We start from the raw sequence: 21419 nt of genomic DNA on the forward strand, positions 1-21419 counted from the left end.
TAAGTTACCTACCATAAAGTTACTTTATGTAACTTGTCATTTAATATTGTTCATAGAATGATGTTAGTTATCCTAGGTGAAATTCTAAACTTGATATGATTCATGTCTCATTATTTAATATTTGTAACAAGGTAGTTGTAATCCTGCCTTATCACCTTGCTTATATAAGCAATGCTCATTTTTATATTGTTGGCATATGATGAAGCGGTGATAATGTATGTTGTCAGTGATATCAATAAGTACTCAAGCAAGTGAACTAGTATGAACTGGTATGAAGATCAAAAGTGGTTATGGTCAACCGCGGTGGAGTGGACTGGTGTCAGGGTTCACTAAGTGTGACTACTGGTTGGTAGTCTTAGTTCAGCTATAAGGTTACCGGTTTGGCTTGTGTGGTGCAATCGGTTAAGTTTTGTGACCAGTTAGTAAAGGAATAAGGATAAGGATCAAGATTCCATGTCAGATGTGTGCACGTGAAGGATTTATTTGTGGTTATTGTGCGTGAAGATTGAATGCATTGAATGACTACCTCGAGAATAAGCATTTTTCTTAGTGGTGTGTGAAGAGTGCGTGATGGGTTATTGATTTTTAGATGCAGTGAAGATTGGACGATGCAAAATATCTTGAGATCTATTTTAGATCATTTCATTCTATGTAATGTGTTTGGACAGTCAGGATTGGAATGCTTGTAAGTGTAAACTTGAACTATTTAGGGTTAAGGGTTTATGCTACTGACCTAGTTGTTGTCTATAAGGTCGTTGAGTTTTGTTATTGCAGTGGTTGGAAAAATTTGTATTTGTGTCCACGTATTGGAGATTTGATACTTGGCGAACCAGAGTGAGGAATCTACAGAGTGTGATTGCAGAAGAGAGAAACTTAAAAGGATATTCCTTAGCAAGAAGTGTTGTTATCAGATCGGTGTTTTACCTGTTGTCTTCTAACCATTTCAACAGAAGGTAAATCCCTTGACCGGGTAGCTTTAACAGCCTTTGTTGTAAATCCTCTAACTAGGTGGCTCAAGGTTATTGAGTTATTTAAATCCTCTAGTGAGGTAACTCCTAACCAGGTTTCACCTTTAACATGGTATATAGCCATCCCTTAACCGGGTGATCCCTAAGAGGATTAGTTCCTAATAGGACCTTTATTGTAAAGTCTTTAACCAGACTAGGCTCCTAACAAAGTGGACTTCAAAAGAGTTCACAAACAGCTTGTGGGTATTCATTCCCACCATGGTTTTTCCCATTTGAGTTTCCACGTGAAAAATCTGTGTTATGGGTTCTGATATTTTCATGTAATGATTGTGTGGTTTTGATTAAGTTAGATATGCATGCATTGTTAAATGGTTGTGGTATTATTGGTTCAACTCATGCATGATTATATTAGTGAAGTAGTTATCAAGGTTTGAGATGTATTGAATGCTATCTAAAGTTTTTTTGTTTAACCGGTATAGCTATGGTTAAGTTCAGTAGTGAAGACAACCGGTCAATTGTGTTTCAATATGACAAAGTGTTGAAGCAGAATTTTTTGTATGTACTGATTCACCTCCCCCCTCTCAGTACTGGTTAGGACCTTAGTAGTTCATCATTATTCATCAATTGGTATCAGAGCACATCCAGGTCCTCGGTGATATAAGCTTAACCTCTTGAGGCAAAAGATCATGTTTTAATGATGAAGAGGGAAGGTCCTAAGTTTAACAGGGACAACTTTAAAATATGGAAGGATGGGATGAATATACATATCAAGAGTTTGGGTGCACAACACCAGAACTATGTTGAGAATGCCTATATAATCCCCTCTGGCAATCTAACCAATGATTAGAAAAGAGAGATACAAGAAAATGGGCAAGTCATGGAAGCCCTTATTAGAAGCTTGTCCAATGTAGAGTTCATTGATGTACAAGATAAGGACAATCTGAAAGAAGTATGGGACAAACTGGAATCCATTTATGGTGGTGATGAACATGTCAAGCAGGCTAAGGAAGAAAGCCTTAGAGGAAAGTTTGAAGATATGAGGATGGTTGAAGGAGAGACCATTCAACAGTATGGTATAAGAATCAAGATAGTGGTTGGAGAGATCAAGAGCACTAGTGGAACAATTGATGATGCCACTATTGTCTATAAAGTTCTGAGATCACTTTTACTAGTCTATGCAATCAGGGTTGCCACTATTCAGGAGCTAAGGTCTATCGACAAAACCAAGGTATTTTTAGACTCTATTATTGTAAAGTTGTTTGTATATGAATTGAATAGATATGATGGTAGTGTTTAGAAGGCCGAGTCAGCATTTAGAGCATCTATTTCCTCCGCACTGACTAGGAAAGGAAAAGAGGTCATTACCAGTTATGAATCTAGGCCAAGGAGAGATATGGATGATGAGGAGATTCTAATGGAGTTTGAAGCTCTTCTTGCAAAAAGACTTCCAAAAGGCATCAGAAAATACAAAGGTAAGCTTCCTCTGAAGTGTTTTTCCTATAATAAGATAAGATATATAGTTGTTAACTATCCTAACAATGACAATAAGGATAAACCAGAGAGGTTTAGGAAGTATAAAGGAGTAGGTAGGAGAGATTGTCTTGTTGCAGTAGATGGAGGTGTTAAAGATGAGGAATATGAGGATGAAGAGAATGAGGACATAGTGTTGTGGTTGTCAAGGAAGAGTTGTCTGACCATAAATCCCTTATCTCACATATTGACAACTCTAACAAGTGGATCATTGATAGCAGGTTTTCTCACCACATGACCAGTGACCGAAGAAAGTTTTTGTCTCTTGAAGAATATGATGGTGTTGTTGTCCGGCTTGGAAATGATGCACCTTGCATGGTGAAAGGAAAAGGATCCATCTCACTAAATGGAAAAAGTAGTACAGATGATGTCTACTGGGTGGAAGGCCTTAAGAACAATCTTTTGAGTGTTTCTCAATTGAACGACAAAGGACTCATATTGGAATTCAAACATGGAGTCTGTAGAATAATTGGAAAGAGTGGTGAACTTATTGCCACCGGTAAGTAGACTAGAGGAAACCTATTTCAGTTGAATGCCAAGATTAGTCAGTGCCTGATGGTGAAATTTGATGACAGTTGGATATGGCATAGGAGACTTTGTCATATAAATTTTGACAATATTATAAAGGCTAGTAAGATCAAGGCAGTAAGAGGATTGCCTTTGCTGAACAAACCAAAAAATGCCTTGTGCAAAGAATGCCAACTTGGGAAGATATCTTCCTCAACATTCAAAGGTAAGTCTTTTTCTACGAAGAACTTACTTGATCTAGTGCACACTGATTTGTGTGGTCCGATGAAAACTAGAAGCATTCAGGGAGAACAGTACTTCATGATTCTTATCGATGAATTGATCAAGAATGATGTGGGTCACATTCTTGAAAGACAAATCTGAGGCATTTGGAAATTTCAAAGCATTTAGGGCATTGGTGGAGAAGGAGAGTGGTAGAAGGATAAAATGCCTAAGGACCGATCAAGGAGCTGAATTCACTTCTGATGAATTCAATAAGTATTGCGAGCAGAACGGGATTAAGAGACAATTGTCTGCCCCAAGGACACCACAATAGAACATCATAGCAGAAAGAAACAATAGGACTGTGGTTGAAGCGGCCAGAAATATGTTGATCCAAGGAAATGATTTCAAAATTTTAGCCTAAGACCGCTAGAGAGGCACTTACCAATGAAGACTAGATAAAGACAATGGAAGAAGAGTTGGACCAGATAGAGAAGAATGAAACATGGTCCTTGGTACCCAGACCTGAACACAAGAATATCATAGGTACCAAATGGGTCTTTAGGAATAAGTTGAATGAAGAAGGCATAGTGGTAAGGAACAAGGCAAGACTTGTATGCAAGGGATATGCTCAGGAAGAAGGAGAAGAGTATGGAGAAACCTTTGCCCCAGTGGCTAGACTGGAAGGTGTCCGAATGCTACTTGCATTTACAACATTCAAGGGATTTAAGGTATACCAGATGGATGTGAAGTCTACCTTCTTGAATGGAATCCTAGAGGAAGAAGTGTATATTGAGAAACCATATGGGTTTGCTTTGTCAGAAGATAGTGACATGGTGTGCAGATTATGCAAGGCCCTCTATAGATTAAAACAGGCACCAAGGGCATGGTACAAATGGTTACACTCTCATCTTGTGTATATAGGATTTCAGAGAACAAATGAGGATAGCAACATCTACCTCAAATCTGAAGGTGGTCAGATTCTGATATGTGAGTATTTGTACATGATATAATCTTTGATGGAGATGATGATATGAGTCATGCATTTGCAGATGAGAAGAAAAAGGACTTTGAGATGTCTTTGATTGGAGAATTTTTTTTTCATTGGTCTACAGATTTAGCAGATGAAAGAGGGTATCTTCATTACCCAGTCCAAGTATATCAAAGAGGTATTGAAGACCTTTGGCATGCAGGAGAGAAAACCACTTGGAACGCTGATGGTGACTAGCTCCAGACTAACAAAGGAGGATGATACAACATTGGTGGATGAGAAGGAGTATCGGTCAATGATCGATAAGTTGCACTATGTGGTGCACACAGACCGGATATTGCTCATGTAGTGGGCATAGTAGCCCATTTTCAGAAGAGTCCAAGAGAATCCCACTTGGTAGCAGTAAAGAGGATTCTTATATACCTGAAAGGGATAGTTGATTATGGATTGTGGTATCCATACAATGGTGACTTTGATATGAAAGTGTATACTGATGCAGATTGGGCAAGTAATGTGGACGACCGGAAGAGCACAACCGATGGAGCATTTTTCCTTGGTGGAAGACTAGTCTCGTCGACGAGAAAGAAGCAAAGCTATATTTCATAGTCTATAGCTAAAGCGGAATATGTTGCAACATTTATGAACTACACTCAAGCAATCTGGATGAAGCATGTATTGAATGGCTTCAAAGTGGTTATATCTGAACAGGTGAGTATATTTTGTGATAATACTAGTGTAATAAATATTTCCAAAAATTCGGTATTGCATGCTAGGACCAAACATATTAAGCTTAAGTATCATTTCTTCAGAGAAAAGGTCCAGAATAAAGAGGTTGTGTTAGAACATGTTTCCAGTAAGGAGCAGCTAGCAGACATATTCACTAAGCCCTTATCGAAGACTACATTTATCTATTTGAGAGGTGCATTAGGGGTTCTGCCCCTTCATGAAGTAAATTAAAGATGTGTGCCCCACCTCAGTCAGGTACTACTGTGTCAGATATTATAGGATTGATGTGTTGAAGGATGCTACTCCATAGGGAGAGCAACATAGTGGAGCCCGGAAGCTTGTTCCTCCACTTTGGCGTTGTTGTCAAAGGGGGAGAAGATATATGTTTGAAGTTCAATATGCAAAGGGGAGATGAAATAAGTGGTGTGAGAAGTGATTGAGAAAAGTGCACACTGACCAGTCCAAGTGGTGGTGGTGATCTTTTAAGTTGAACCGGTATATGTTATTGAGAATGGTGCAAATACTAAGCAATGATACACTAAGTATTGCCATCAATGCCAAGGGAGCAGATTGTTGGCATATGATGGAGCAGTGGTAATGTATGTTCCATTGATGTCAATAAGTCTTCAAGTATGTGAACAGGTATGAATATCAGAAGTGGTTATGGTCAACCAGGATGGAGTGGACCGGTGTCAGGGTTCACTAAGTGTGACTATCGGTTGGTAGTCTCAGTTCAACTCTAGGGTTATCGGTTTGGCTTGTGCAGTGCAGTCGATGATTTTTTGTGACCATTTAGTTAAGGAATAAGGATAAGGATCGAGATTCCATGTCAGCTATGTGCACGTGAAGGATTTCTTTGTGGTTCTTTCATGTGAAGATTGAATGCATTGAATGCCTACTTTGGGAATAAGCATTTTTCTTAGCGGTGTGTGAAGAGCATGTGATGGGTTATTGATTTTCAGATGCAGTGAAGATTGGACGATGTGGAATGTTTTGAGATATGTGATAGATCGTTTCATTCTATGTAATTTGTTTGGACGGTCAAGATTGGACTGCTTGCAAGTGTAAACTTGAAATATTTAGGGTTTAGGGTTTATGCTACCGACCTAATTGTTGTCTATAAGGTCGATGAGTTTTGTTATTACAGTGGTTGGCAAAAGTTGTATTTGTGTCCGCGTGTTGGAGATTTGATACTTGCCGAACCAGAGTGAGGAATCTGCAAAGTGTGATTGCAGAAGAGAGGAACTGAAAATGATTTGCCTTAGCAAGAAGTGTTCTTATCATATCGGTGTTTTACCTGTTGTCTTCTAACCATTTCAATAGAAAGTAAATCCCTTGATCAGGTAGCTTTAACAAACTTTGTTGTAAATCCTCTAACCAGGTGGCTCAAGGTTATTGAGTTATTTAAATCCTCTAGCGAGGTAAATCCTAACATGGTTTCAACCTTTAACAGGGTATATAACCATCCCTTAACTGGGTGATCCCTAACAAGATTGGTTCCTAATAGGACCTTTATTGTAAAGTCTTTAACCAGACTAGGCTCCTAATAGAGCGGACTTCAAAAGAGTTCACAAATAGCTTATGGGTATTCTTTCCCACCATGGTTTTTCCCATTTGGGTTTCCACGTGAAAAATCTATGTGTTATGGGTTTGAGATTTTCATGTGATGATTGTGTGGTTTGATTAAGTTAGATATGCATGCATTGTTAAATGGTTGTGGTATTACTGGTACAACTCATGTGTGATTATATCAGTGAAGTAGTTATCAAGGTTTGATAACTATTGAATGTTGTCTGAAGTATTTTTGTTTAAACGGTATAGCTATGGTTAAGTTCAGTGGTAAAGACAATCAGTTAGTTGTGTTTTGATATGACAAAGTGTTGAAGCAGTTTTTTTTGTGTGCACTGATTCACCCCCCCTCTCAGTACCGGTTAGGACCTTAGTAGTTCATCATTATTCATCATATATATTGTATCATATCAATTGAATCATTCTCATAACAATTAAATCTCATGTTCATGAAAACTCATCTTGTAATATTCTCCTATGAAATGCATGTTTCTTATTTGATCAATTACAATATGCACAACTTCATTTGAATTCTTTATTTTTACAACATAAACAAATAAATATATTTAAAAATAAATAAATAAATCAAATAAGTTTAAAATAAAATAAGTTTTTAATTACAAATTGAATGTAAATAAGACTAAATAAATATAGATTGAGTGAAATAATTTTACCCACATGTATTATTTACACTTCTAGTGAATAGATGTGTGAATCTCTTTCCTATTTTATAACAAAGCAATTACCTTCTAACTTTCTTCAACTACTAAATCTACTTCTTTTAATCAGACAAATCTACTTCTTATTGCTATTTTAAAATGAGAAGAGAAAACACATAATAATGAACACAAAATAACTAAAAGCAAATTAAGGCAAACACATATAATACATAACACAATATTTATGTTGTTCACCATAAAAATGGCTACATCCACTTGCAAGCAGGGAATAATTTCTATTAACCAATCTACTATACATGCGCTCCACACAACCATTATATGATCATATTCAGCTATGAAATGAATAGTTTGGAGAAGGTGAAAGGTCATGACCATTGGGCTTCATATACCCACCAATCTCCCTCATGAAGACCAACTAGCATAGCCATGCATTAGCATCCTGCTTCCATTTTCAAAATTCACATTACAACCAGCCTCCTAGATTTTATCTTCACGATCTTCTGCTCGCATACACTTTTTTTTATATTATAAATAGAGAGACCAAAAAATATGTTTATATAGATGAGTTTAGGGGAGGCAGGGCCTCAACAGTGAAACCAAAAAGAACTAGACGAGTGTCATATACAATGCACTAAAAGAAAGCTCCAAAATAAAGTTGCCATAAGGAACTAGAGGAGGATATCATCCTGGTCTTCTAGCCATATGGTCCACCCTTGTGGTCCTTCCATCCAGACCACCTTCTTCCTTTCCATGATTTGTATGCACATGTCAACCTTGTTGAAGGGGGGAGCTCTGGTATCTTGAAGTTCTTTAATCAGTTTCTTAACTGCACTCTCGAAGGTAGTTTGACTTTCTATGATCCTTGCCCATTCATAACCATCTTGTATCTTGTATATAAACATGGCGGCTCGGCCTTCTTTGAGGAACCGTAGGAGTTTGTTTCATTCAACATTCATTAGGAAGCAAACCTGTACAACAATTTTATAATGTGTGAGTTTTAAAAAAAAACTAGTAAGTTCCCTAGCATTACCTTGGAACTTCTCCTCATTTCTGAGTTTCCAAATAAACCAAAGGATAAAAGAAGACAAAATTGCCAAATTAAGTTAGCATCCTTTTTAAGATTATGGATGAAACCAGTAACTATATCATAAGTGAAGACATGCTTAGTAATGGATATTCCAAACATTAACCGTATCTCCCTAGCAAAAAGGCAGTCAAGGAAGATGTGCCGAGTGGACTCAGGTTTATTGCAGATAGAACAAAGATCATATGCAACTAGATTATTCCTAATAGGCAATCTATCCAGTAAGAGTTTCCATCTGAAACACTTGATCTTAGGGGGGATGGGAGATTTCCAAAGGTTCTCAAAGGTTTTATACCAAGCGGTAGGGCTGTGGTGGACATTCCATAGGGTGTTGACATGGTCGATCACAGAGGTGTCCTGGTTAAGCAGGTTGTAGATAACTTTGGATTTAATTTTTGGGAGGGGGAAGCCATCCTTCCAAAGGAATGAGAGGTACCTGTGTGTGTCAACATGAGTGTTTTTAGGGAGATTGAGGGTGTTATAGGCATTCCTAATCATATTGTAGGTCTGCTTATGCGAAGCAGGGAGATTAAATTTACTACTAAGTTCCTCCCAGGTGATGACATTGTCATTTTCTAGGATATCCATAAGATACTTGATCCCCTTGTTATGCCAGAATCTAGCAGAACAACCTTGGGTTAAGGCCAGTGGCTTAGAGTTGTGGTGGAGGTTCCACCATATTGACCTTTCACCATATATAGTGTTGTCACAGTCAATGCTAGAGTTGCATATAAGTCTACGCACATGCTCCCAGGCTTTCCAGATGGACTTAAAGAGCCAGGTGCCTTGGACAGACACCGAGAAACTTCCAGCAAGTAGATCATTGAGTGGGAGGAGTTTCCATGATTTGGCAACCATGGGGAATCCATTTTGAATGTTGTTTCTTATAAGAATCTTCCAAGGTTCTTGCCCATCTAGTGCATGAAATATCCATTTGGTGGCAAGGGAGATTCCTTGCAGCTTAAGATCCTTAAGGCCCAAACCTCCAAGTTTTTTTGTCTAAGTGGGACCAGGCCCATTTTACCGCATGGGCCTTTCTTTTGCCCTTACCATCAGACCAGAGAAAGCATCTAATAGCCTTTTGAATTTCATAAATTTGATAATTGTTGAACATCCAAACTGAAGAGTAGTAGATACTGTATGAGGAGAGGATTTTTTGACATGCTTGAACCCTACCTGCTAGGGAGAGGATCCTATTATCCCACTTGTTGAGCTTCTTATCAATTTTCCCCTTAACCTAGATCCACATGTCTCGAAGAGAGGGGGAAATAGAGAAGGGGATACCAAGATACTTGACAATCATGTTGGGTCCTCCCCATGAGTACCCGTCTTGCTATAGCCAATCTGGAGGTTCATCCTTCTAGCCAAGTAAAATAGATTTGGAGCTGAAGATCCTGGCTCTAGAGGCTTTACTAAAGGTGTCAATTTTTAGGTTGAGGGAATCGATGTTTTGCCTAGAGAGCTCCAGGAAAAGAGAGGTATCATCAGCAAATTGGATATTCAACAATTCAGATTCATCCGACAGCACGATGCCATGGACTCTAGGAGATAGAGTATTATCTCTAAGGAGATAAAAGAGGGCATCTGAGGCAATAACAAATAGAGGGGCAAGAGGGCAGCCCTACCTTATGGATCTAGAGACAGGAATAGGCTGGGATAGGGTTCCATTAACTTCAATCATGGCAGAAGCATCTTTGAGGAGAATTTAGACATAGTCACAGAACTCGTTAGGGAAGCCAAAACCTCGGAGCATCATGAGGATGAAATCCCACTCGACTCTGTCATAGGCTTTTTCAAAGTCCACAAGGAACATGACAACGTCCTAGTTAGAGGTTCTGGCCCATTCCATGGATTCCCAGCTAGTGACAAGGTTTTCTAATATGTACCTGCCTTTAATGAATCCAGTTTGGGTAGAGAAAATGGATTTTGGAAAAATCTTTTCAAGGCGGGTAGCTAAGGCTTTGGCAAGGATTTTATAGGAGACGTTGAGGAGGGTGATTGGCCTCTAGTTCTTAATGAGTGCTTTGTCTCCTTCTTTAGGGATGAGTTTAACAATACCTTTATTTATGAATTCCCCTAGAGTGCCATTGTCAAGAGCTTCACTGTATATGTCATAGAGGTCATGCGTGACCCATTCAAGATTGGCTTTGTAGAACTCCGCAGGGAGAACATCAGGGCCTGGGGCCTTATTATCCTTGAGGGCTTCAATGGCATCGGCAATTTCTTGTATAGAGATCCTAACTTTGAGGAGGAGAGCATCATCTTCAGAGATCCTTTTAGGGACGATGGTACTACATTTGTGTCGAGCCTCTTTCGAGGCCACATTATCTTCTGACGTAAAGAGAGTTCTATAGAACATTTCGAAGGCCTCTTTGATATCATTGAGATCAAGGAGTTCCTTGTTGTCTACAGTTATTCTATCAATTTTTACTCTATTTTGTTTCTGCTTAAGGAGGTTAAAGAATATTTTGGAGCCTTTATCTCCAAATCGAAGCTAGTGGTTGCGAGCTCTAATGAAGGCTCCCTTGATTTTGACCTGCTGGTGCTTCTTAAGATGTCTCTAGCTTTAGAGACATTCTTGGCCAGGGTGGGGGAGGAGGGGTTAGTCTGAATATCCTACTCTAGGGAATGGAGGCGATGGGTGAGAGTTTCTTCTATGGCTCTAGAGTCCTTGGCTCTCTTTTGGCCAATGGTTTGGAGTACTTTCTGCCAGGAGGAGACATTCCTTGTCCACCTGAGAGTTTAGGATTGGGGGGCTGAGGTTGAAGGTTGAAGAGCCTGACCACCTTAAGGGCACCTAGAACATCTTGGTCTTTGAGGAGGGAGGTGTTGAGAATAAATTTCTTGCTATAGGGGCTACTGATGGGGATAGCGTTTCTAGTGTTAATGACTGCAAGGATAGGGAAATGGTCAGAAAGGGTAACTAGCAGGACAACAACCACACTCCCCAAGTGGTTAGGGGAGAAGGAGAAGAAGTCGTTGTTAACATAAAATCTGTCCAGTCTGGAGTAAATATGATTGGAGCCTTGTTGAAAGTTGTACCAAGTGTACCATAGGCTAGAAGCAGCATTTTTAATGCCCTCAAGGGGGTCAAATAACTGGAGTTTTTGTTTAAGTTTGTCCCAGTGAGGTTTTTCTACTTTTTTCCATTCAAAAGGAAGTCCCCCAGCCTTGTCATCTTGATGCTCAGTCATATTAAAGTCACCAACCACTATTCAGGGGATACTTGGGAGGGAAGTCAACCAGATCCAAAGGGACACTCTTTCCTTGTAGTCATTAGGTGTGTAGATAGAGCAAACGCCAAAGCTGGAGCCCCTAATATCTAGGGTAGCCCAAACTGCTCTGTTGCAAGGGGAGATCCCTTTATCTGTAATGTTGCTTGCCCACTTAGGGGAGATAAGAAGGCTAACTCCTCCCTTTCCTTTCGAGTAGTTGGTGCAAATTTTGATTGCATCTCTCTAGATAAAGTCAAGTGAGCTGTCAAGATGGAAACCCACGGATTTAAGTTCTTGCAGCATCAAGAAATCTATGTTCTTGTGGTGGCTCAGAGATCTTTTGATGACAAACTTCCTATCAGGCGACTCAAGGCCTCTAATATTCCAAGAGATGTATTTCATTAGAGAGGAGGGTTAAGAGGTTCAACTAGGGAGACCGCAAGGATCTCCAACCTTGTTTTTATTCTTGGAGCCCATAGGCCTACCTTTTTTATTAGTCAAGGAGGATCCTTTTATAAGGTCGTCCTCACTAACTTCAGATAGTTCATTCCTAGTAGCTGCAATTCCTCCTATGTCGGACCCAGACATCTGGGAGTCTGGAAAGCCAAGGAGCACTGTGCTAGACCTAATTTCTTCAAGACCCTTATTGGTGTAGATTACTTCAATAACATGATTATCTTCTAACTCTTTGAGCATAGAGGCTGTTGAAGGGTTGGTGATGTTAACTTCAGGGGTAAGCCCTGCAGGTGATGAGGAGTCCGAATTCTAAATCTACTTCGTATTAATCTTCTCCAAAATACGTCAAACCGGAATAAAAATCAAGCACTGGACCATGACATTACAATTAGCAATGTCTCCAGCAATTGATAAATCGACAAGTGTGAGGTATAGCAATCTTCTCTCCTCATCCATATCATTCTTAAACATTCAACCATCTGCAATGACCTGTTCGTATTCTTTGAAAATCTGTACAACAACTGAATGAGCCTCCAATAAGTATTACCAAACACCCATCGAAGTCAACATTTGTTCATCCACGTAGGAAGCAAGCATACCGCCACTGACTGTCCTACTCATCCCCATTCCAATCAAACTATCTTTATCTTCCTGCTTCATGGGCTTCAACCAATATTCCTGCGGCACCAAGAGATTGTTCGCACACCAAGGAGATATGGTGTCTTGCGTTGTTTTCTCCACACCCAAATCACTTACCGAAAACCCCTCTAGTTCCTCACCAAGTTTAATCACCACACAATTTTTATACTCGGGCTCTGTCACAAACAATTTAGGCTTGGCCCAAATCGACAGAAAAGGACATCCCTCGGCCAATACCTCCCTGAAGTTCTAATGCTTGTCCCTTTTCTCTTCCTCCACCTTGAAGGTTTGCATTTGACCTCCAGACTTCTCCCAGCTCTCATAATCTTGGTTTGCAGGAGAAATTGCCAATATAATACTATTAAGCTTTTAAACATAACTTCGAACCCTGTTTTCAATGTCACCAACAATGTTCTCTGGTTGTCTCTCTACAACAACCTTAGCAAAATATGTAATCTTTTTGTTGGGATGATGAAGAAATTCTGCATATTCAGGTGTCCCTTCGTTTATTTTGTGAAGTTGTAGTACAAGGGGCCTTTTTGTCACAATACCTGAACCCCACGGTAAAAAGTCCCTTCCCACAATGCTCTCAACAACAGATGATTTTCCCAAACTATGGCCTTCCACCACGACCACAGAAGGAAGGGACTCCCAGAGCGTAGGAAGGGCACTGTCACCGCCATAGTCCCCAAGAACTGTACAAGCCCTCTGAATTCTATTTACTAGTCCGATTAAATTTTCCATGGTCGCTATTCTGATCTGCTCTACTCTGCTATCGAATCTCAAATCCGTACAAGTGACAACAGGGAACTGTACCTTAATAGGCTCAAGCAACTTAATGGCAATATCCAACCCACTGACTTCTTGTGAACCACCATCGACCATACTCACAGAAATTCTGAGATGGACATGATATTGACCAATTTTGACTATGTGTGTTATCTTGAGCAGCACCTCCAGCCATGGGTTGTTAATTTTTCTCAGAGATTAATGGTGATAGAGACCTCTTATTCCAGTCAATGACCCTCTGCTTCGAATTGTTGGTAGAAATATTGACCATCTCCCTTCCATTAGCTACCACGAGCCCTGTATTGCCAAGCATTTTCTCCAACCGATAAACATCATCCATAACAATTTTGATGCCCAGGACCTCCGAGCACTCCGCACGCTCCTCACCCTACACAAACAAATTGTCAAAATAGTCTTGCGCACAAAAGTGTACAATCAGAGTCTTTGTTATCCACATCCTCTATGTCCACCTCCATTTTTTTCTCGAGGCTTCTGAGCTCCATAGCCGAAGAAACTAACCGCTCACATATTTGATCTCTCGCCTTCACTTCCTTTTTCTCCATGAGTTTTAACTCAGTCTCTAGCGTAATTATAGTCACCCGACCATGATCTATAGCCACAATTTGTATCACAGGCTCCTCCTGTACAATTCTCAACATCTGCAACATTGTATTACTGGCGAAAGGCCCCTTCAATTCCTTGTCGTCACTATCTGATTGCTGATCTTTGCAATGCCTCACATCCCTCTTCAAAAATGCTTGGCGATTCTTGGTGGGATATGTTACTTCTTTGGTCTTTAGGGTCTCCTCGCATATTGCATCTGCAGCGCACTTCTCCACCAGGTCCACCAAGCTTATTTTCCCCTCCACTATCCGTAGGATCCTCTCAGGCAATGAATACAGAGCCTGGTCAAATGTCCTCTTCTCTGTCAAAAACTTCTCTGCTTGTGACGCTTGAAATCGCTTGGAGTGTTTCCCATTGTCCTCCGTTCCTGTCAATGGCCGCTTTCGCTTCAAATCAGAAAATCGTCTTTGCACTTCTTCATCTAAGTCCATAGGTTCGATTCTTCTATGAAATTATCTGTGCAGAGGTTGTCCTCATCATCATGGGAGTGCTCCTTCATTTTTTCCATGGCCATGCCATCTGTAGAGCCCTCCGAAGCCACCATTTCTTCCAAGCTTCCTTGCCTTGTTATCTCACTCCAATCTGCATCCTCCTCCTCCTGGGAGTCAACAACAGATTCAACTTGGGTTTCTGATGGCATACTCTCTTCCTCCTGCAATCTTATGAGTTCATCCTCTTCAACAACATCTTTTCTAGCATCTTTCTGCCAAGAAATTCCAACCAAGGCATCATGGTGTTCAACCTTCACCACACGAATGCCAATAACTTCCTGAACATTAACAACTTGGCCAATAAGTGCCAAAGTTGGCTCAAGAGAGGAGCAAATAAGAATCCCAACATCCTTCTCTTTCATTGGGTTCTCCTCTTCAAATGAGCTCCCCTCTTTCTTCCAGCCATCCCACCAATGTACACGACGCTTGAAACACAATTTTACATGGAACATATAACTGTCATAAAATTTTTGAATTTTACCTCCTTCCTCCATCTCTACTCAAGCCAACCGTGGTTTTGATACCAATTGTTAGTTTAAAATGAGCAGAAAAAACACATAATAATGAACACAAAATAACAAAAGACAAATTAAGGCAAACACAAATAACATATAACACAATATTTACGTGGTTCACCATAAAAATGGCTACATCCACTTGCAAGCAGTGAATAATTTCTATTAACCAATTTACTATACATGCGTTGCACACAACCATTATATAATCATATTCAACTATGAAATGAACAGTTTGGAGAAGATGAAAGATCATGTGATCCTTGGGCTTCATATACCCAACACTTATATTCTTATATTAACAACTCTAAAACACCAAACATGGGTTTATGGGTTTAAAACATTATATATCAGCAAAATGAATGTTTGATTGGATTTTGACAGAAAGAAGGCAATGAAAGATTGTACTGACCAAGAGTCCAATAACATTGCCTTGAATTGCCATAGCTGCCAAATTCACCACACCCAAGTGGCCTGCACATATTGTTGTTATTAATAGTATTAAATGTGAACATACTCTGATAAATATAGTAGGCCCTGCAATTCTCCACAGCTTCTTTGACTCTCTCCAACATTCTTTTATCAGCTGTTGAAAAGTAACAATACCATCCAAGTCTGTTAACCTTATATTCTCTCTGATAGTAACTTCAGGGTTACTGATATCATTAAATTGCTCTTCTTCTTTCAACAATGGTAAACTAAGAACATCAGCCATGTTTCCAACCAGAGAAAATTGTGCAGCCTTCATGCATGTTCTTATGTTTCAGTCGAAACTGAGATTAAATTTAAGATATACTTTTGTCTTTGGTCTTCGTTTTGAATGGTTAAAATCTATGTGACAGTTGTGTTGATCCTGTATAATATTAAATCTTGTATAAAATGTTGTATAAATTTTGTATGAAATCTAAACTTTTCACGTAAGTGATCAGGGAAAAATACCTCAGAGACACGTCTACATCTTACCTTCCATGAAAAGGCTGTCTACCCTAAATAGACAGAGAAACGTCTGCATCTTACCTTCCATGAAAAGGCTGTCTCCATGTCGAAATGGAAAACTCCACAAGCGCATGATAAACGCGAAATGATTAGAATTTCTACGTAAACTTTTCTGTTGGACTGGTAGGAAAAGGATTTATTTGTCTATCAGTGAAAAAAACAAAAAAAGGTGGATGGAGAAAAAAGGCATCCCTAGAATCTACTTTACACTAAATTTTAAGAAACAAATATAAAAGTATTAGATTGTTAATTGACTAACGAAGAGCATCATTAATAGAAATTGAATTAGGTTGCTGTCTGATTTCTGGTGTTTTTGTTATATCTATATCTTTGAAAGAGCTACAGATATAATTAGGCAATTAAGTCAATTTTGTACACATAATTTATAACTCAAAAGTATAATATATAAATGGTATCTCGATTTTAAATGAGTCTATTCTTAAAGAAGAAGGTAATTAAAATTACACCCTAAAAAAATCCCTTTTATAACCAAACATTAATCTACCAGCATATACTTAATGAACTATCAAAATTTGAAAGTATAGTAACTTGTATTTATTATACATGATAGTGTAGATCCTGATCCTCCATTAGAATATGATCAAAACATGTAAATTACATAATTTGATTATAAAATTAATTAACAATTTAAACATTCAAAATTGTTAAAAAAATTATTTAATAATTTTTTTACAATCTAGTTTGCATTGCACCCATTATTGTTGAAAACTAACACTACTATCCAAGTCCGTTACTCTGATATTCTCTCTGCTAGTAATTTCATGGTTACTGATCTCACCATCTTGCTCCTTTTCCTTCAACAATGGTGAACTAAGACTACCAGCCATGTTTACAGCCAGAGCAAATTACGAAATCTTCACGCATGTTTTTATGTTTCAGTGAAAATTAAGATTAAATTTAATAGACATTGATAAGCGAATCATGCCGTTGGGAACTGTGGTTATCGTTTTGAATGGCAGGTATCCGCTAGTCCAGACGTGACTGTTGGGTCAACCCCGTATAATATAAAAAAAGACCGTAGTTCTCATTCGAGACGCAAGCCATTAATTCCAAAGGACGTCAACATCCAAGAATCTAGAAATTTTGTATAAAATCTAAAGCTTTGATGTAAGTTGTCAGGAAAAGGTACAAACATTTTGTCTAATCTAGATAGAGAGAGATCATACGCCTATATCTTACCTTCCATGCCAAGTTTGTCTCCGTGTCGAAAAGGAAAACTCCATAAGCATTATAAATGTAAAAATGGTTAAAATTTCTAACTAAAATTTTCTGTTTTGACTGGTACGAAAAGCAAGAGTGTGTGTATATATATATACACACACTTTACTATGTTTGACTAGTAGGAAAAACAAGAGTGTATGTATATATATCTATATATATACACACACTTTACTAGAGCTCACACAAAATTAAAGATTGAAATATAAAAATATAGAATTAGATACAAACTCATTAGGTTGCGAAACCACTAGCATAGTGGGAAGGAGGAGGATCCCAATCATCTGATTTTTTTATGTACATTAGCAAGATCCAAAGTATCTATAAGAGAGTTTGACTTGTCATCATCTTTATCTTTAACTTTAACTTGTTCTTTTATAGCACTAGCAGCAATTATTGTAAGATACTGCAAAGGAAATTTGTTGGAATAAAGCAAGCTAGAAATATCACTAGTAGGCCACCTAGATGTTCCTCCTAAGCGTTGTGGGGAGACAAGGCATTGAAGATGAAGGATTGACCAACCTTGCTAACCACTGTCCCTTTTCATAGTTACAAGAGAAATCTAGGAGCAAGTCTCCTAGGCAGTTTGAGTAGAGAGACTCCTTTCATGATGATACTTGCAAGGAGGCAAGCAGCCCCTAAAGGGAAGGAGAGATTAAGGAACTCTAGCCATTGCACAAAGGGGCATTGCCGAAGAGGTCAAGGAGCACTTATAAGTGGCCCACCTTTATTGCAACCTTGTTTTCTTGCACTTGAATATACAATTAAACATTACAACATATCATAGCTTTAGAAAAGAGTAACAAATGCTAACAAATACAACAATTCGCGAAAATAATTGAATTTTTATCTTTCCAAAATTTTGAAGATAATCTCCACCATAAAAACATGTCAAATCTAGTTGAATTTGTGGGGTGTACAAGGTCAATCCCCTAACAAAACTATGTTCCAATAAGAAGGTTATGGTTTAAAGGGATTTAAATAATAATGGATCTAGGCCCAAATTTTTTGAGCTCTAGGATAAAACTAGAATAGGTGCTAAATGACCTCCCACCTCCCACTAAATGGGAAATGATTATCAATGAATCTCAAATGGTATAACATGGAGCCAACTAGTAGGCCATAGAAAGAATACAAACCAAAGTGAGACAATTTGGGCTCTATAATAGTCAACCAAATGGTATTAAATTTACATTGCCAAACCAACTAGAGAATGCAAATGCTATTGTAAGTGGGAATAGAACCAAAGATATCCTTGTTGTGGTTTGTAATTTAAAATAACAATGTTTAGACACCACTTCTAACCTTTCCAATAAGGTTTTGGAAGAATCGATACCAACTTTATAAACCACACCAACTTATGCTACCCACTATGGCTATATCAGAAGTGTTACATTCCTAATCAGAAAGATTAATTTGTCTTTAACTTCATTCCTAGATGAGAGACTTATATAAGCCATAGAAAATATATCTTGTAGAATTTTAATTTCTTTCAAGTGTCAAATTCGGAGGAACACACCAAAGGTAACCTTATAAATTGATAAGTGCCACATTTTTGTATTAAGATTGCATGATATATTATTTGATATTTTTTAACCTTTTCATTTTTATTTGTATATATTTTTTTTTTGTATTAAGTATCATAGAATCACAAAGCTCATTTTGTTCTCATTCGAGCATCCACGTTACAAACTTATTACAACTTAGAATTATACATAGAGGTGTCCCTCATGGGAGTTGGAGTTGGGTCTCCACATTGAAAACTCAATGATTTAACCAAGCTCAACCCCTTGGACTTTGTATATATTTTTATGTATTTTGATATTTATTTTTTTTACACATATTTTTATACATTTATCATTATAAATTATTTTTACTATTTATGTTTATACATTTCAACTTTGCCTTTAAATCATATTTTTTGTTCCTAAGTCAATCTTGAGTGCCTAAAGATTAATCTTAAAATTTAATTTTTTTATTGAAATTCTAATATCCATACCTATTTTCACTAGTTATTATGATCCAACTTAATTCATGTTTTCCTAACTTATTGTTATACCTTTGTCTTTTAAAGACATTCATTTGTACAATTAATTCAAACAATAATTCATTTTTGTACTTTGACAACTAGATTCTATATAGCAAAAGCATTAGTTGTTCCACATCAATTATTTAAAATCAAGTATTGTTATCAATTAAATTTAATTTCCAAAAATATCAGTCAATCTTTTCAAATAGATCTAAGTTGGTTATTAGCATTTTTTTAGTTAGCTTAGATTTATATAAAAAAGATTTTGATCCCTTATATTTTTTATGAATCCAACATTCATATTCCACATAGGTGATTGCCTTATTGTTAAATCTTTAAAAACTAGTCATATTTTTAGATATTTATACTTTAAATTTCAGATTTTTATTTTATACTCAAGGTTTATCTTTTTATCTGTGTTCTTGATATTGTAATGTTTCTTTTATCTAGTTTATTTATCCTTCTTGCTACCTTTAGGATTTTATTTTAAATTTGATTAGTGACTAATTTTATAGTCTATATCAACTCATATTTCATTTCTATAGTGCTTGTCCATTTCTCTTATGGTTTGTAGTCCATATTATTACACAATATCTTTGATTACTTATTGGCATAGACTGTTGCATTTTAAGTTACAAGTAGTTAGTGATTATGCTAAGCAACTACAACAACTATGTGTATGTGTATGTGTATGTGTATGTGTATGTGTATGTGTATGTGTATGTGTATGTGTATGTGTATGTGTACATGTACATGTGCGTGTATGTGTATGTGTACATGCACATGTGTGTGTACGTGTATGTGTACGTGTACATGTAGTGTATGTGTATGTGTACGTGTACATGTATGTGTATGTGTATGTGTATGTGTATGTGTATGTGTATGTGTATGTGTATGTGTATGTGTACATGTATGTGTATGTGTATGTATGTATGTATATTATTCGTGAATAAATATGATGAAATATTTAATTCTCTTCAACAATTCATGTCCATTTATGAACAAAATATGTTGGTATGTTGAATGTAAAATTAAGGGGGAGATCTCTTGGCAAGGTGAAAATTGAAGATTTTAGTGGTTCATTTGTAAGAGCAATGGAATAAGGGAAGAATGTGAGTGAATATTAACACACTTTAATTATAGGAAGTTAGCATTTTCTTATTACCAACTATATCAACTATATTTATCCTTTACATATCTATTTGTTCATTGTTTATCAATCAATGTAATGAAGTATTTACCCTTCTCTTTATTACTATCACATCAACACTAATTATTACTTTATTACTTAATATTTTATCATTCATTATCATAGATTGCTTCCCTTAACTTCCACTCATGCATTACTTAACAAATTTTAGGTCTACTCATATGTTGCTTCATTTAACCTGCCCACCTTTGATTGTTATCAATTTGATTTAATTTCCAAAAATATCATTCAATCTTTTCAAATAGATCTAAGTTGATTATTACCATATTTTTAGTTAGCCTAGATTTATGTAAAAATCATTTTTTTCCTTTTAGTTTTTATGAACCCAGTATTCATATTCCCCATAGGGGATTGCCTTATTGTTAAATCTTCAAAAACTAGTCATATTTTTAGATATTTAAACTCTATTTCAATTTTTTATTTTATAATCAAGGTTTAAATTTTTTATCGTTGTTCTTGATATTGTTACATTTCTTTTATCTAGTTTATTCATCCTTATTGATACCTTTAGGATTTTCTTCTAAACCTGATTAGTGACTAATTTTATAGTCTATATCAACTCATATTTCATTTATGCAGTGCTTGTCCATTTATCTTATGGTTTAGGATATTATTACACAATATCTTTTATTACTTGTTGGCATAGATTATTGCATTTTAAGTCACAAGTAGTTAGTGATTATTCTAAGAAACTACTACAACTATGTGTGTGTATGTGTATGTGTATGTGTAATTATCTTCAACAATTTATTTTCATTTATGAACAAAATATTTTGGTTCGCCAACTACAAAAATTAACGTGGAGATCTCTTGGCAAGGCGAAAACTGAAGTTTTTAGTGGTGCATTTGTAAGAACAATAGAGTAAGGGAGGAATGTGAGTGGATATTAACATAGTGTAGTTATAGGAAGTTAGCAATTATTATTAGCAACTACATCAA

The sequence above is a fragment of the Cryptomeria japonica genome, chromosome 8, assembly GCF_030272615.1.
Source record: "Cryptomeria japonica chromosome 8, Sugi_1.0, whole genome shotgun sequence".
NCBI lineage: Eukaryota > Viridiplantae > Streptophyta > Pinopsida > Cupressales > Cupressaceae > Cryptomeria > Cryptomeria japonica.